The sequence below is a fragment of the Anomaloglossus baeobatrachus genome, chromosome 4, assembly GCF_048569485.1.
Source record: "Anomaloglossus baeobatrachus isolate aAnoBae1 chromosome 4, aAnoBae1.hap1, whole genome shotgun sequence".
NCBI lineage: Eukaryota > Metazoa > Chordata > Amphibia > Anura > Aromobatidae > Anomaloglossus > Anomaloglossus baeobatrachus.
Genome location: NC_134356.1, coordinates 632,175,884 through 632,188,287, shown reverse-complemented (window position 1 = coordinate 632,188,287; position 12,404 = coordinate 632,175,884). Strand labels below are relative to the sequence as shown.

Below are 12,404 nucleotides of genomic sequence, written 5' to 3'. Positions count from 1 at the left end.
TTAAGGACCTTCCACCTGCCTCTAACTTTGTCATTAGTACCAATGTGCACCATGACCGCTGGGATTTCCCCCGTCCCACCCAGCAATCTGTTTATCCGATCCGCAATATGCTGAACCCGAGCACCCGGCAGACAACACACTGTTCGGCATTCACGGTCTCGGCGACAGATGACCCTGTCTGTCCGCCTAATTATAAAGTCCCCTACCACCAACATCTGTCTGGGCTTTGCTGCACTCCTATTTCCCGCCTTCCTACAGCAGTCGTTTTCCTTTAGAAAGTTGCTTGTCAACTAAAATTCGAGGGAGGCACAAAATCCACCGCCTGCCCCTCTCCTGGACACCATCTCCTTGGGAGGTTCTGGCGGGGGTAATACACAACCCCTGCACAACGGCTGTCCATACATCTATGGCACCTGATAGCTGAATGCACCCTCCTGACAACCTTCTCTCAGGCACATGCACGCTCAGCTGCACTGAATGCGCATATGTTGTGAACAGAAAGCCAATGCCAGACACCTCAGATGGATGAAACATTATCACTTCTGAAATCTAACGGATTGGGCATGTCGAAATCCATCTGCCCGATCTCCTTTTTCCCCTGAAATCTGCTTTTAGGACATTCCAGTATATTAAATCGTCAGCCACTCGAACAACCTTAACAGATCTCTACGTCAGTGTCACCCGCCAGTCGTCTCTTCTGGCACCAAGCTGCTGCACACTTATATATGGGCTGACGCTTCATAAAAGGTACCAGGGAAAAAAAATTTGGGAAATTTTGCGGTTTCCATATTTTCTTAAATGAGAATTTATTTGCGCTCATTCCCCTTAGAATAAAGCAGATGAGGGGAACCAAATGATGACCCAGCTCTGCAGCTCTGCTACATCTGTATATGTCTCGTCATAGGAAACGTAAGGACTCACCATATCTTTGTCTCTTCTTGCAGGTGCACAAGGGTAATAAATCTCCATCCTTTTTTTTTTTCCCGGACAGATGGAACATTTTACTGACGACCCGGAGAACATCTCCTCAATTCTTGTCCTTCACAACCTTATATTTATGTGCAATATTATTCCACACAGCGCTTCATGGGATTTAGTAATGTTGGTTTACAGGGTAATCCCTAACCCCATTCCTCCTCCCGAAAAATAAAAAAAAATCCTTTTCCAGCATTTAAAGAAGTTTTTCCGAATTAGAAAAAAATGGTATATATTTTTTATTTTTTTTTTTAATAAATATTTCTCCGGAAATAGCGCCACACCTGCCTGTAGGCCAAGTCTGGTATTACAGGTATCAAGTGACCGGGACTTTGCTGTGATACCGGACACGGCCTGTGGACAGCAGCACCAGACCCGTTTTCTAGTCCTAGAAAACCCCTTCAATTACATATATTTTTTTATGTATTTCTTACTGAATTTGGAAGCTTTCTTTGCTTCTCCACCTCAAATCTCACTACACTCCTTTATTTACAAAAATGTAATTAATATATGCACCTCAGATGCTGCCGAGCTGTTTTTTTTTTTTGCCCCCTTCTTTGCTTCAACAGAAAACCGACCTTGGCCTGTGATGATATTTTGGGAAATTATGTCCAAAAATCACAACCTTATAGGGGTTCTCCACCTTTGGAGAAAGTGTGATAGCTTTTATTTATATATATACATATATATATATATATATATATATATATATATATATATATATATATATATATATATATATATATATATATATATATATATATATATATATAAATAATTAAATAGTTTTTGCTTTTGGGTTATCCTAAAACTTATTTGCGCCATTGGCCTTCTACCGCCACTGTGTTGTACTAATACTGAATGCAGAATGAGTTTACTGAGAATCGGTCAGTGAGCTTGCTATGAGGGTCTGATGGGGAGTTTGTATCTTATCTGCCTTTTTCCAGGCTCCTGATCTATAGATAACACGAACCGGGAAGTAAAGAGCGTGTAAAAACCATATGGCACAAACATTCTAATACAACCCAATTGCCAAACTGATTTTTAGCCCCAAATACATGTATTTAAAGGGTTATTTCCATCCCCAGGATGTAGTAGGTGTAGTAATAATAATAATAATAATAATAGCAAATACCTCCAATTAGAAATGTAGTATAGTTCTCCTGATATAGCCATGTCTGTTACCTCATGTGCAGGGCATTGCAACTTAGGTATCCATGGTTATGACCACTTATATAGTGGCAGTTAGTTGATTGTGGTTGTAACCATACATACCTAAGCTGCAATGCCCTGCACATGAGGTAAGAGACTGTTTGAATTTTACAATTTAAACTATGAGTGACATTTATAAGGAGAAACTGAGGCCCCCATACACATTAATGGCTGATGGCCATCTCCTCCGACTTTCCCATGCATCGGAGCGCTCGGTTGAGTCTCCGCTATGAGATAGCCACTGATTGGCACATCGGCTGGCGGCTTATATCAGAGAGAACAGTGTGAAATGGGACTTGCTATTTGACATATCTCCTAATCATCAGTCCGCCGACACCCCCCGTACACATCAGACCGTCCGCCAAACCTGTCTATGTCAGCAGGTTCAGCTGACATCAGTCTAATATCTATGGGGGGATTAAGAGGCAGACCCCTCTTTGATTGCATCACAGAAAATAACCCTTAAAGGGGTGTTCCCATCTCCAAAATCCTATCCTAAAATGTAGTAGGTGTAGTAATAATAATCATAATATTAGAAAATCCCTCCAATTAGAAATGTAGTATCGTTCTCCTGATTAGCCATGTCTCTTACCTCATGTGCAGGGCATTGCAGCCTAGGTATCCATGGGTATGTCCACTCATGTAGTGTAAGTTAGTTTCCTGTATTCATAACCATGGATACCTAAGCTGCAATGCCCTGCACATGAGGTAAGTGACATAGCTAATCAGGAGAACTATACTACATTTCTAATTGGAGGTATTTGCTAATGTTAATATTAATATTAATAATAATAATAATAATAATAATAATAATAATATAATAAAATAATTTATTAGAATTATTATTACACCTACTACATATTGGGATAGGCTCTTGGAGATGGAAATAACCCTTAAACCTGATGAAGGTCCATAGTACTTCGTATTGCCAGGAAGCCCAAGGTCTGCCGTCTGACCCTTTTTCGTGTTGTTAGGTACGCCCTAACACCTGCTATGTACTGTATAGTATGTAGTCCTACGCCAATGTATTACAAAAAATTAATAGTTAAAAAAAATATGGAACTAAACATAAAAAAGAAAACTTTATATAAAAAAAAAAACCAAAAAAACATAAAAAAAATAGTAAACCTCAAAAACTGTTTGCATCATTAAGGGGATATAATATGTGAACAACCTCTTTGATGAAGAACAGTGAGTGAAAGTGGTTGTGACCGTGTAGAAATACTTTAAAGGTGTCACGTTTCGGATCCCCTGCCCCCTGTGAGCTTCGCCGGACGTCCCCTTGTTAATTCCGAACATTCAGCCGAATAATAGAGCGCCTTCTACGTGTCGTGGACATATACGTGTGGTCACCTGTGCTACAATACACAACACTTTAAGGAAAGTCAGTACAGTTGCTTTTCCTGTCTTGGTCAGCACATGTCTTTACGTGATATAATGTATACCGTTACTATACGTCATCTATATACCCCCCATACCAAGCACAACATACTGCATCAGCCTTTGTAACCGCTTTCCTAAAGTCCAGTGTGTTGATCCATAGCATAGTACTTTGTATGCCTTATTTTGACGTTCTTTGTACTTTTTTCCTTTTTTTTTTCTATTGTATATATTATAAAATATATAAGTCCGTACAGCATGCGATACCAATATATATATAAGTAGTATTTTGTAATTAAAGGAAATGTGTTCTTAATTAGTTGTCTTGTTTTTATTAATCATTTAATGCAATATCTTATTCTAAATTTATTAGATGGGGAAATTACAGTAGGAGTAGATCAAATTCTGTTGCGTATTATACAGTGGGTGCGAAAAGTATTCAGACCCCTTTACATTTTTTTACTCTTTGTTTCATTGCAGCCATTTGGTAAATTCAAAAAAGTCAATTTTTTTTCTCATTAATTCTCTGCACCCCATCTCCCCAGAAAAGAAACAGAGGTGTAGAAATTGTTGCAAATGTATTAAACAAGAAAAACTGAAATATCACATGGTTATAAGTATTCAGACCCTTTGCACAGACATTTAAGGGCTCATTCACATGACTGTTCCGTTTTTTGCGGTACACAAAACACGGTTTGTTTTTGTCACGTATGCAGCCGTGTGATATCCGCTCTGTTCCGTATACAGGCCGTGTGTCATCCGTCTGCCTTCCATTTTTTTTCCGGACCGCAAAACGCGGAAGCAGCAAGATAGATAAATAGATGGATAGCTAGATATAGGTAGAGGGATAGAGGGATGAATGAATGAATAGAGGGATAGCTAGAGGGATAGATCGATAATAGATGAGAAAGACCTATATAATGTCCCACTCCCCAGCATTTTGTAATCTTCCACCCTTTAGTGGCTTTCATGTGGCACTAAAGGGTGCTTAGCCATGTATTTAGCCAAAAAATAAATAAAAAAAACCGACGTGGTTCCCCCCTATTTTTTGTAGCCAGCTCGGGTGAAACAGACGGCTGCAGCCTGCAGACCACAGCTGGCAGCTTCACCTTGGCTGGTAATCCAAAACAGAGGACACCCCACGCTGTTATTTTAACTTAAATAAATAATTTAAAACAAAAAACATGGGGTCCCCCCACCAAATTGGATCACCAGCCAAGGTAAAGCAGACAGCTGTGGTCTGATATTGTCAGACTAGGGAGGTCCGCGGTTTTTGGACCCTCCCCAGCCTAAGAATAGCAGGCCGCAGCCTCCCCAGAAGTGATGCATCCATTAGATGTGCCAATCCTGGTGCTTTTCCCCAGCTCATTCCGATACCCTGGTGCGGTGGCAAAAGGGGTAATATATGGGGTTGATACCAGATGTGTAATGTCACCTGGCATCAAGCCCTTGATGTCATGGCGTCTATCAGATACCTGACATCAGTAACCCAGTCAGTAATTAAAAAAAAAATAGATGACAAACAAATTTTTAATTGAAAATAAAAACTCCCGAACACATTCCCTCTTTCACCAATTCATTGAAAAGAAAAAACAAATCCGGGTTCGGCGTAATTCAATAAGGGGGTCCCACGACGATCAGTACCTTAGTCACTGTCCCGTCAATGAAGAACAGAATGTTCCCCATTGGCTGGGAGAGTAGTGCAGTGACCTGAGCTAACATCAATAGGTCAGCCCAGGTCACTGCAGGAGATGACCAGCACTGACTTCAGGAGGTTAGCGAGGTACATTACCTGCGGTGATGGAAGCCGCTGCACTCCTGACATCAGCGCTTGTCACTGAGTTCTATGCCTGCCATGTTCTCAGATCACCTCTCGATCGGCCCGTGACGTCACCGCTAGTCACAGTCTCGGGCCGGCCGCGATAGGTGATGTGAGAACGGCGGTCAGTGACAAGCGCAGACGTCAGGCGTGCAGGAGTTCATCACCGCAGGTTAACTTTAATAACCTGACGGCAACGCTCATCATCCCCGCGGCTGCTCGCACTGCAGTGCGGGCATCTGCTGACATTGCTGTGCGGGCATATGCTGACACTGCAGTGCGGGCATCTGCTGAGGCACTGCAGTGCGGGCATCTGCTGAGGCACTGCAGTGCGGGCATCTGCTGAGGCACTGCAGTGCGGGCATCTGCTGAGGCACTGCAGTGCGGGCATCTGCTGAGGCACTGCAGTGCGGGCATCTGCGGACACACTGCAGTGCGGGCAAATGCTGACACTGCAGTGTGGGGGCAGCCGTGGGGTTGGCGTGGGAGCAGGACACAGATTGTAGGGGCACCCGATGAAGGTCACACGGAAGTGCTTCTGTGCGGCTTCCGGGGATTTTGCAGGCCCATTGACTCGTATTGAGTCACGGTCCGTTATTACAGAACAGAATAGGACATATTCCATAATAACGGAACGGACATACGGCATCCGATGTGTTTCTTGTAGGCTCTCATGCACACGGAAGTGCTACCGTGTGCCATCCAATCCTACACAAAAGACATTGAAAAGATGGTCCTGTCAGTAGGTCCGCAAAAAAACAGGAACTGAACAGGACAAACGGAACGGTAAAAGAGCCCTAAGTCCATTTCCTTGTGATCCTCCTTGAGATGGATCTACTCCTTCATTCGAGCCTAGCTGTGTTTTATTAAACTGATAGGACTTGACTTGGAAAGGCGCACACCTGTCTATATAAGACCTCACAGCTCACAGTGCATGTCACACCAAATGATAATGATGAGGTCAAAGGAACTGCCCAAGGAGCTCAGAGACAGAATTGTGGCAAGGCACAGATCTGGCAAAGGGTACAAAAGAATTTCTGTAGTACTCAAGATTCCTAAGAGCACAGTGGCCTCCATAATCCTTGAATGGAAGACATTTGGGACCACCAGAACTCTTCCTAGACCTGGCCGTCCAGCCAAACAGCAATCGTGGGAGAAGAGCCTTGGCCGAAGGTTCACCGTCCAACAAGACAATAACCCTAAGCACACAGCTAAAATAACAGGAGTGGCTTCAGAACAACTCTGTGACCATTCTTGACTGGCCCAGCCAGAGCCCTGACCTAAACCCAATTGAGCACCTGAAAATGGCTGTCCACAAATGTTCACCATCCAACCTGATGGAACTGGAGAAGATCTGCAAGGAAGAATGGCAGAGGATCCCCAAATCCAGGTGTGGAAAAACGTGTTGCATCATTCCCAAGAATACTCATGGCTGTACTAGCTCAAAAGGAGGGCGCTTCTACGCAATACTGAGAAAAGGGTCTGAATACTTATGACTGTGATATTTCAGCTTTTCTTGTTTAATAAAGTTGCAAAAATTTTTACATTTCTTTCTTTTCTGTCAAGATGGGGGATGGGGTGCATTTACCAAATGGCTGCAATGAAACAGAGTGAAAAATGTAAAGGGGTCTGAATACTTTCCGTACCCACTGTAGATGAAGATAACATCCATTAAATGATGCACTTCTTCCTGCTAACACTAGAGGGAGCTCACTAATTAAAAGGAGCTGTATACATAACTTTACAGTAAGCTCCCCCTAGTGGGGACTGCTGCACTTAGGCAAAATTTTATCATTTACCTTCATGGTTGTAAAGGGTAGAAGGCTTTAACCCTTTAATGTCCGTGGGCAGTAAAATTATGTCCTAAACCCCCTAGGGGAAATCCCAGCCGGCTGCTGCGGGCAGCTGGTGGAGATCCCCGCACAAGTCAGTTGATTTGAACAGCTGACCTGTGTGCCTCGCAGGCCAGGTATATCCGCGATCCACCTAAGCCTGTTAACCCTTTAGATCAAAATGTGACAGGGCGATTTTAAGCAAGGGCACGGTAACAGTACACTCACCCGCCGCCTCCAGAAGTCACGTGCCGTGAACACGTGGAGCCGATGGTTGCCATGGTAGCAAAGGGTCATGTGATGACTCCTGTAGCTCACATGAACATGACTCACTTCCTGTAACAGGCAGCTGAGTACTTTTTATTACAAGAGACAAGCATTTCTGCTGATTTCAGCTGTGTAGCTGTGATCAACAGTAATGAATGAGCGATCAGACTGCTGATCCTTATAGTCCCCTAGGGGGACTTGTAAAATATATATATATTTTTTTTTAAATTAAAAAAATAAACTTAAAGTTCTATTTCACCCCCCCCTTTCGCCCCATTGAAAATGATAATGGAAAACCCCCTTTCGCCCCATTGAAAATGGAAAAAAATATACACACATTTGGTATCTCTGCATTTAGAAATGCCCGATCTATCAAAATATAAAATCAATTAAACTGATCAGTAAATGGCATAGCAGCAAAAAAATTGCAAATGCCAAAATTACGTTTTTTGGTCACCACAAATGTTGCGCAAAATTCAATGACGATCAAAACGTAGCATCTGCGCAAAAATGGTACCATTACAAACATCAGCTCGAGACTCAAAAAGTAAGCCATCACTGAGCCATAGATCCCAAACAATTAGAACACGACGGGTCACGGAACATGGTGCAAAAAGTGCACCTTTTTGGGACAAACTTTTGAAATTTATTTAACTCCCTTAAATAAAAGTAAACCTATACATGTTTGGTGTCTACAAACTCGCACCGACCTGAGACATCACACCCACACATCAGTTTTACCATATAGTGAACACGGTGAATAAAATATCCCAAAACAATCATGCAATCGCACTTTTTTTGCAATTTTTCGCACTCAGAATTTTTTTTGCCATTTTCCAGTACACTATATGGTAAAACTTATGGTTTCATTTAAAAGTACAGCTCGTCCCACAAAAAATTAGCCCTCACATAGCAAGATTGCCAGAAAAATAAAAAAGTTATGGCTCTCGAAAGAAAGGGAGCCAAAAAAACAAAAAAAAAATAAATAAAAATGGAAAATCAGCCGGAGGTGAAGGGGATAAATGGATAATCCATTTGAAAAAAATAAAATCTCTTTACGGACGGCTTTTCTTAATTTAACCCCTTTTTACCAAAGTCCGTTTTCACCTTCCTGACCAGGCCAAATTTTTCAAATCTCCTATTTGTGGTAATAATTTGGGGATGCTTCCACATAAAACAGTGATTCTGGGATTGGATTTCTTATTTCATGACACATTGCGGCTTGTGCGTTTTAGACACCGCCTCATGCTACCTCCTAGGGGTGAGACAAAATGAAAAAGTGATCAAAACAACAGCCTCCTTCATAGGGGGGCTCAGGGGGTCTTGCTATATTTTTTAAGCAGTGTATAAATAACCACAATAAAAAAAACTTTTTCATCAACCAAGTAAAAAAAAAATATATAATAGCTTTATTTACACAAATATACACAAGAAAAGTATAAAAGATATACGCATATAAATCTAGACCGCATAGGTGAGACTAATGATGGGTACACCTGTAGAGGAGAAGGCAATATGCTAAATAGTCATAATGTCCATCATAGACTGCAAATCGATAATAACTATTATACTATATCACAAAATCATTTAAAAAATACTACTCTATACGTCAGGAAATGACAAATGAGTACAACTGAGAAGTTTGGCACAGACAAAATCCCTCATACAGAACTCTAGTAACAAATATATACAGTTGAAACCAGAAGTTTCCCTCCGCTCTCTATAAAGACACATCTGCAGGTTTTTCCTTCCGCTCTCTATAAAGACACATCTGCAGGTTTTTCTCACTATCTAACATGACATCAGAATAAATATGTGCCAAATGCCAGAATAATGAGAGAGAGAATGTTTTAAGGCATTTTTATTACTTTCTGCTAAGTCAAAAGTTTCCATACACGAAGAGTACTATGCCTTTAAACAATATGGGACAGCCCATATGATGATGTCATGTCTTTGGAAGCTTCTGATAGGTTTATCGGCAACCTCTGAGTTAATTAGAGACACACCTGTGGATGTATTTCAATGCACACCTGAAACACACGGCTTCTTTGTGTAGCATCATAGGAAAGTCAAAAGAAATCAGCCAAGATCTCAGGAAGAGAATTCTGGACTTGCACAAGTCTGGTTCATCCTTGGGTGTGATTTCCAGATACCTGAAGCTGCCTTGTTCATCTGTGCAAATAATTATACATAAGTACAAACAAGATGGGAATGTCCAGCCATCATACCGCTCAGGAAGGAAACTGGTTCTCTGTACCAGAGATTAACATGCTTTTGTCAGTCATGTGCATATCAACCCAAGAACAAAAGCAAAAGACCTTGTGAAGATGCTGGTGGAAGCTAGTAAGATTGTGTCATTATCCACAGTGAAACTAGTACTGTATCAACATGAGTTGAAAAGCCGCTCTGCCAGGAATAAGCCATTACGCCAAAATAAACATAGAAAAAGTCAGATTAATGTTTAGAAATGCACACAGGAACAAAGACCTTAACTGTTGGAGACATGTCCTGTGGTCTGACGAAACTAAAATTGAACGGTTTGGCCATAATGACCATCGTTACGTTTGGAGGAAAAAGGGAGAAGCTTTGAAGCCTAAGACCATCATCCGAAACTGTGAAACACGGGGGGGGGGGGGGGGGCAGCATTATGTTTTTGGGTTATTTTACTGCAGGAGGGACTGGTACACTTCACAAGATAGATGGTATCATGAGGAATGAAGATTATGTGGCAATACTGAAGCAACATCTCAAGACATCAACCAGGAGCTTAAAGCTTGGGCGGAAATGGCTCTTCCAAATGGACAATAGCCAGAAGCATACTGCCAAACTGGTTACAAAGTGGCTTGAGGACAACACAGTCAATGTTTTGGAGTGGCCATCACAAAACCCTGATCTCAATCTTATTGAAAATTTCTGGGCAAAGCTGAAAAGGCCGCTGCAAGCAAGGCGACCTACAAACATGGCTCAGTTACACCAGTTCTGTTAGGAGGAATGGGCCCAAATTCCTACCAACTATTGTGAGAAGCTTGTGGAAGGAGATCCAAAATGTTTGACCCAAGTCATACAGTGTAAGGACAATGGCACCAAATACTAATGAAATGTATGCAAGCTTTTGACTTTGCAGAAAGTAATAAAAATGCCTTAAAACATTCTCTCTCATTATTCTGGCATTTGGCAAATATAAATAATTTTGGTTTCTAATGGACCAAAAACATGAAAGGTTTATTCTGATTTCTTGTCAGATAGTGAGAAAAACCTGCAGATGTGTCTTTATAGAGAGCGGAGGGAAACTTCTGGTTAGAAAAGATTTCACCTTAAAAAATACAAACAAAAACGTAAGCCACTGGGGGAATATCTTAAGGCTTATATTTCATATGCTAGTGTTTATTTTAAAGGGAACCTGTCAGGTCCAATATGCACCCAGAGCCACGAGCAGTTCTGGGTGCATATTGCTAATCTCTCCCGAACTGTTCCTATATCTAGTAGCATAGATAAAGAGATCTTTAGAATAATTATTTCTAAAGATCCTTTATGAGATGCTAATGAGGCCAGCGAGTAGCCGCAAGGGTGTTATTTCCCTTGGCTAGTCATCCCCCTTAGTATGTGGGCATGCAATGCGCAGCGTCAGAGGCATGGTCGATCTCCGTGCTCTCTGCTGCCACCACACTTGACGCTGAATTTCAGCTCAGTGCGCATGGTCAGAAATCTGGTCTTGTGCACTATGAAGCCGGGTGTACATGTCCCGGCTTCACACTGGTGTAGTACGCATGACTGGAAGTCTGGGGAAGTTCTGATCGTGTGCACTGAGTCAAAAACCAATGGTAGCAGCAGCAAGGTGAGAGTAACCATGCCACTGACACTACACATTCGTTAGCATGTTAGCACACCCACAGGGGTGTGCGAAGATGCTAAAGGGGCCAACCAGACAAGGGAAATAACGCCCTTGCAACTAGTCCCTGGCCTTATTAGCATATTATAAAGTATCTTTAGAAATACTTTTTCTAAAGATCTCTTTATCTATGCTACTAGATACAGGGACTGTTAGGCAGGGATTAGCAATATGCACCCAGGACTGCTTGTGGTTCTAGGTGCATATTGCACTTGACAGATTCTCTTTAAAGGGAATCTGTCAGCAGGTGTTTGCTATGTAATGTGAAGACAGCATGCTGCAAGGGTTAAAACTTAGAATTCAGGGATGCCTGTCTTGTCAAGGTCCCAGCTATTGTTTATTTGCTACTTTTGTTAAAGCAGCAGGACCCTTATTATTGGTCAGACTACAGTGTCACACACGAAGCAGTCCGGCATGCCCTCTTCTCTGATTTACACCTAACCGTTAATGTACAATCTCTATGGAGAGCCTGGTGTTGGCGATAAAGCTCTCTTAGGTCTGATAAATGGCTAAATCTAAAAATTCTGATTTTGACAGAACTACTGCACCTGGTAATCTAAAGGGGGCTTTACATGCAACGATATCGCTAACGAGATGTTGTTGGGGTCACGGAATTCGTGACAAACATCCGGCCTCGTTAGCGACGTCGTTGCGTGTGACACCTACGAGCGACTGCTAACGATCAAAATTACTTTCCTAATCGTTGATTGTTGACACGCCGTTCATTTCCCAAATGTTGTTGCTGGTGCAGGACGCAGGTTGTTTGTCGTTCCTGAGGCAGCACACATCGCTAGGTGTGACACCCCAGGAACGATGAACTACACCGTACCTGCGTCCTCCGGCAACGAGGTGGGCGTGACTTTCATGCGGCTACTCTCCGCCCCTCTGCTTCTATTGGACGTCTGCTGTGTGACGTCGCTGTGACGGCACACAAAACTGCCACAGCGACGTCATTAGGAAGGTAAGTATGTGTGACAGGTACTAGCGATTTTGTCCGCCACGGGCAGCGATTTGCCTGTGACGCACAAAC

At 42.3% G+C, this 12,404-nt stretch overlaps 1 protein-coding gene across 3 annotated transcripts in view; it reads left to right on the top strand.

Annotated features, from left to right (window-relative positions):
• The window catches only part of DDHD2 (DDHD domain containing 2), a 112,391-nt gene extending 111,165 nt beyond the window's left edge, over positions 1 to 1,226 (top strand). For 2 of the 3 annotated variants that reach the window (XM_075346381.1, XM_075346383.1), the window contains one exon: positions 945 to 1,226. The gene's annotated coding sequence lies outside the window, so the exon portion shown is untranslated. The remainder of the gene's footprint in view (positions 1 to 944) is intronic. The other variant, XM_075346382.1, reaches the window with a different exon arrangement.
• The last annotated feature ends 11,178 nt before the right edge of the window (positions 1,227 to 12,404 follow it).